General features: G+C 40.7%; 1 non-coding gene across 1 annotated transcript; it reads right to left on the reverse strand.

The window, feature by feature from the left end:
• Window positions 1-5,573: 5,573 nt before the first annotated feature.
• Window positions 5,574-5,655, reverse strand: TRNAS-CGA. The gene has a single exon. It is a non-coding gene; the product is annotated as a tRNA-Ser (tRNA).
• Window positions 5,656-6,365: the final 710 nt, after the last annotated feature.

Raw genomic sequence — 6,365 nt, forward strand, 5'->3', positions numbered from 1 at the left:
CAGATTGATCGCCGTAGCGTTTACCGTGTTTGGTAGACGTGGCATAACACCCCGTTTGGATTTCTTTTATCCAGTTTTCACTTTAACTTCATCCGGAGTGCTAGTTTTGTTGTTTGATCTGCAGGTGTTAAGGCCTTTTATATAGGTCGTGTTTTGGGGGGTGTTATAGCTCATTACCCATGCGGATTGACTTCCAAACACAGAGACTTAGTAAAATTTAGACATCTTAATTATGAGTCACAATTAATACGAGCTCATGGATCAATTTCAGGATATTGCTTTTATATATAGTATAGATTATAATAGGAATTGTATTAAACAAATTTATAATATTAGAATACAAATTTTAACCTAGAATTATAGTACAAATATAAAAGTAGAAAACAATATATTTTTATTAGAAAGAGAGATTTTTTCGGAATAGGGCGGGAAGTGAAAGATCAGGATTTTGTTTTTGTATATAATATAGCTATAGAATATAATAGGAATCGTATTACACTATTTTGTAATATTTAAACAGAAATTTTTAAGCCTGCACGAGTTTAGCTCAATGGTTCAGTGGGTAATATTTGGGAGAAAAGACCAAGGGTCAAACCTCAGACTGCGGTAGTGTGGAAATTATGTCCAAAGTGAGCATATTCCTTTTATTAGAAAGAGAGATTTTTTTAGGAATTTGGCCGGAAGTTAAAGTTTTGAATTTTGTTTTTATATGTAGTGTAGATTAGAATAGGAATTTTATTACACTATTTTATAATATTAGTCCACCGTTAACTTGAGACCAAATTAGTCAACCGTTTATATTTATACGTGAAGTATAATATTATGAGAACAAAAAAATTTTATGGTTATACACACACACACACACACACACACACACACACACACACACAATTTTATGGTTATAATCGCAATTATGACAATGCTTGGTGAGGGGGGCAAAAAAAACATTATAATATTAATTTAACAGGTGAACGAAAGCCTAATGATTATAATGAAAAGTCCAACTTGGTTAGGGGTTGGGGGTTCGGGGTTGGTGGGTGGGTGGGTAGGGGGGTGGCAAAGCCTCCTGCAATTAATAGGTGGTTGCACCCCTGGAGGGAGACAATACAAAATGAAGAATTATAATTTTCAAAGTCACTCATCCATTGTATTAATTATTTAACAATGAAAGCAAAAGAATAGTGTAAAAAAAATTATTTAAACTAGAGGAAATTTTCATATGCTGGCATAATATGCAGAAAATTAACCATAATACCTCCAGGAGATACATCAACATAAAGAAACCAAGTTCAGTTTTAGACTCACAAAAGAAGTTATGCTTAAAAAATAATTGTGTTGTATTCATTGGTAATGTCTAAGAGTACAGGGAGCGAATATATAGAGATGTTAGATAGAATCCTAGTCTAACACGAATAATATAGTCCTAATCTAATATGGATAACAGAGTCCTTATACTCCTAATACTCCCTCTCAAGCACAAGGTTGGTCAGCCAAAACATTGAGCTTGCAACGGAGTAAATTAAAACGTACAGACGAAAGAGACATAGTAAAAATATCCGCTACCTGATCTTTGGTAGAAATAAAATTGACTTGTAATTCCTTTTTCGTGACTTTATCACGAACAAAGTGGTAGTCGATCTCAATGTGCTTGGTGCGAGCATGAAACACCGGATTAGCACACAGATAAGTAGCTCCCAGATTGTCACACCAGAGTTTGGGCACAGAAGGTGGCGCAAACCCGATTTCCTTCATTAGAGAGACGAGCCAAGTAACCTCTGCAGAGACATCAGCCAGTCCTTTGTATTCAGCCTCAGTTGATGAACAAGCCACAGTACGTTGTTTTCGACAAACCCATGAGACAAGATTGGTCCCCAAAAATACAGCAAAACCACTAGTAGATTTGCGATCATCAGGATTGCCAGCCCAATCCGAATCAGAATATGCATGAATATCTAGAGAAGGAGAAGACGTAATCTTAAGACCAAGATGTTGTGTCCCATTTACATACCGTAACACCCTCTTGAGAGCCATCCAATCCGCAGTAGAGGGAGAGTGCATGTGTTGACATAAACGATTGACTGCATAGGAAAGATCAGGCCGAGTTACCATAAGATATTGCAGAGCACCTGCAAAGCTGCGATACTGAGTGGGATCAGAGTATGGTACCACGGCATCAGTCTCGGCATTCGTGGTTGAAACCGGAGTAGCCACGGGCTTGCAATCAACCATACCTGCTCGTTTTAGAATATCCTTCATGTACCGTTGTTGAGACAGAAGCATGCCATCAGACAACGGAATGGTCTCAATACCCAAAAAGAACGAGGGCACACCCATATCACGAACTTTAAACTCAAGAGCCAACTTGTCAATAAGAGCAGTCACATGAGCCGGATCAGATCCCATAACCAAAATATCATCCACATAAACCAGAAAATATAAACGAGTATTGCCATGTGAATATATAAATAGAGAGACATCCGTCTTGGAAGGTGAGAAACCAGCAGAAACCAGAAAATCATGCAAACGAGTGAACCAAGCACGGGGAGCTTGCTTAAGCCCATATAAAGAACGTTGAAGGAGACAAACGTGCCCGGGCATCGTTTTGTCTTCATAACCAGGGGGCTGGCGCATACAAACCGTCTCAGCGAGATTGCCATTTAGAAAAGCATTGTGTATGTCCAACTATCGAATAGTCCATCCACGAGAAATAGCTAAAGATAAAAGAAGACGTACCGTAGTCGGTTTAACAACGGGACTAAAGGTCTCAAAGAAATCCTCGCCGGCAATTTGATTGAATCCCTTGGCAACTAACCGAGCCTTGTAACGCTCAATCGAACCATCAGCCTTTCTCTTGGTTCTAAACACCCACTTACATCTAACTACATTCATACCTGATTTAAAGGGAACAAGCCTCCATGTACTGTTGTGCACCAAGGCATTAAATTGCAAATCCATTGCATCCCGCCATTCAGGAAATTTAACCGCTTGAGTAAAACATGTAGGTTCAGGATAACAGCAGCAGCAGATAAAGCAACATGATCATTTGGTCCCGAACTTCTCGTATTTATTCCATGAGAGCGAACGGGTGAGGGCGCGTGACGAGACCGACCACGAGGCCGGCCTCTTGACCGAGGAGCCGGCTGGTCCTTGACTGTTCGCTCAGACTCGGTCACGGGCTCGGCAGTAGCAGGCTGCTGGCGGTGGTGGTCAGAAGCTGCTATGGGCACGGCAGGAGGGTCACGAGCCATGACAATAGTTGGATCACCACCAGAAACAATTGGTGCAACACCCCACGGCTCCGGGCGTGGTTTTGGAACCTGCGAATCCACAGAAGCAACAAAAGGAAAGACAGCCTCATTCAATCGCACATGGCGACAGATAAAAACCTTGTTAGTGTTAGTGTCTAAACAACGATAGCCACGAAAAGATGGAGGATATCCTAGAAAGACACAAGGGGATGAGCGAAACTGTAGTTTGTTGCGATTATAGGGACGCAGATTTGGAAAGCATAAACACCCAAAAACACGCAGATATGAATAAGATGGAGGAGACCGATGCAAAAGATAATGAGGAGTGGGCATTTTATTGATTAGATAAACTGCAGTTTCAAAAGCATAATCCCAAAAACGAGACGGAACAGAGGATTGAGCCATTAATGCTAGTCCCTTTTCAACAACATGCCTATGCTTACGTTCTACCCTGCCATTTTGTTCATGAGTATACGCACATGATTGCCTGTGACGAATACCTAAGCACGCAAGAGTGGAACCAAGCTTTTTATATTCTCCCCCTAAATCAGATTGAAAACAAATAATCTTGCCAGAAAAGAAACGTTCAACTAGTGACCGAAACTTATCAAATATAGCATACAAATCAGATTTCGCATGCATGGGATAATACCACATATAACGAATGTAATCATCCACAAACAACACAAAATATTTAAAGCCAGACACAGAAAGTAATGGCACAGGGCCCCAAATATCTGAATAAATTAATTCCAAAGGATGCATACTAGTAGTTTCAACACGAGACAAAGGAAAACGAGAAGATTTTCCTAATTGACAAGAGGAACAGACATTGGGAAGATCACTAGAATTAAATGTACCAACAGACGAAGAAGCTAAAATTTTACGTAAGACTCGAGAATGAGGATGCCCCAACCGCATGTGCCAAACGTAAGAGGACCGTGCAGCAACAAATGCAGCAGGGGAAGCAGAAGACGCAGGCCATGTGTAGAGACCCCCAGACGCATGTCCCTTAAAAAGAACCTACTTGGTCAAAATGTCTTTCACATGGAAACAAAGAGGGTGGAACTCAAAGAAAACATTATTGTCCTTTGCAAAACGCTGGACAGATAATAGAGAAGAAGAGAGACCAGGGACATGCAAAACATCATGTAACTTAAAAGACATAGAATCAGTGGCTAACAAAGCAGAACCAACAATAACAATAGGCAAACCTGTACCATTGCCGACTCGCAGAGTCTCCGGGCCATCATAACTTGTCGCAGAAGTCATCAAAGAAGAATCAGGCGTTGCATGATTTGTAGCACCAGTGTCGGGAACCACTGATGAGGACCGTTGGAATCACCATTATCACCAGAGACGGCCACATTAGCCTGAAAACCCGGAGCCCCTGAATAACGCCGAAAACAGTTAGCTCCCGTGTGACCAAAACGGTCACAAATTTGACACGGATCATCATAGCGCCAAAAACAATTGGCTCCCGTGTGACCAAAACGGTCACAAATTTGACACGGATCATCATAACGCCAAACACAATTGGCTCCCGTGTGCCCGAAACCGTTACAAATTTGACACGGATCATCAACGTCACGTCGTTGACCGAACCGCTTCTGATACGATGTATCTTGGATTGATGCCATCGGCTATTGCTACGAAGTGAGGAACACGGATATTGGAAAAGAAAACCCTGGCTAACTGATACCAGATGAGAATATAATTGTGTTGTATTCAATGATAATGTCAAAGAGTACAAGGAGCGAATATATAGAGATGCTAGATTCCTAGTCTAATATGGATAATAGAGTCCTATCGTAGATGGTCGTTGAAGCCTGAAATCGCTGTCTCGCCACTGCCGATGTCTAACATTGCAATTGGACTACGAAGCTCCCCTCGCAGATGGTTGCCGCTACTCGACTCGCCTCACAAATATATAGCTAACGGTGGTCTCACTAAAGCTCGCTGCCGTTGTAGCCTCAAAGATATATGGCTAACGGTGGTCTCGCTAAAGCTGGACGCCGCTACTCGCCTCACAAATATATAGCTCGCTATGGTTGCCGCTACTCGACTCGCCTACAGATATATAGCAAACGGTGGTCTCACTAAAGCTCGCTGCCGTTGTAGCCTCACAGATATATGGCTAACGGTGGTCTTGCTAAAGCTGGACGCCGCTATTCGCCTCACAGATATATAGCTCGCTAAAGCTGGCTGCCGTTGTCTCGCCAGAGGTGATGGTCTACGAAGCTCGACGCCATGTCAGCAAATAAAAAGCGTCAACAGGAAAGCCAAATAGTTTTTGACATATTGACGAGTGACAACATAAATATATGTCAACAGTAGGATTCGAACCTGCACAGGCAAAGCCCAATAGATTTCGAGTCCATCTCCTTAACCACTCGGACATATTGACAAGTTGGCACTCATGTTAAGATCATTGTAATAGACACATCAAAGACAAACTGAAAAGAAAAACAACCGGCAACAGCAAAAAACTACCCATCGTGGGGCTCGAACACACAATCACAAAGTTAAGAGCCTTGCACTCTACCAACTAAGCTAAACGGGCTTGTTGATAATTAGCCACAAATACTAAAAATAATCCGTAATCATAGAAAAGTCTACTGTACTCTTCCATATAAAAAGGTGAGTGGAAAACCCATTATTTGTTTTGGGGGCGCGTATTGCATAAGTCTGCCATTAAACTATTGGCTCCATCACATCAGTCCATCACTCATTACCCATGCGGACTGACTTCCAAACACGGAGACTTAGTAAAATTTAGACATCTTAATTATGAGTAACAATTAATACGAGCTCATGGTTAAAGTTCAGGATTTTTTTTTTATATATAGTATAGATTAGAATAGGAATTGTATTAAACAATTTTATAAAATTAGAATACGAATTTTAACCTAGAATTATAGTACGAATAGAAAAGTAGAAAACAATATATTTTTATTAGAAAGAGAGATTTTTTCGGAAACGGGCGGGAAGTGAAAGATCAGGATTTTGTTTTTATATATAATATAGATATAGATTATAATAGGAATCGTATTACACTATTTTATAATATTAAACTAGAAATTTTTAAGCCCGCATGATTTTAGCTCAATGGTTCAG

Source organism: Ipomoea nil, unplaced genomic scaffold (assembly GCF_001879475.1).
Source record: "Ipomoea nil cultivar Tokyo-kokei standard unplaced genomic scaffold, Asagao_1.1 scaffold1250, whole genome shotgun sequence".
Taxonomy (NCBI): Eukaryota; Viridiplantae; Streptophyta; class Magnoliopsida; order Solanales; family Convolvulaceae; genus Ipomoea; species Ipomoea nil.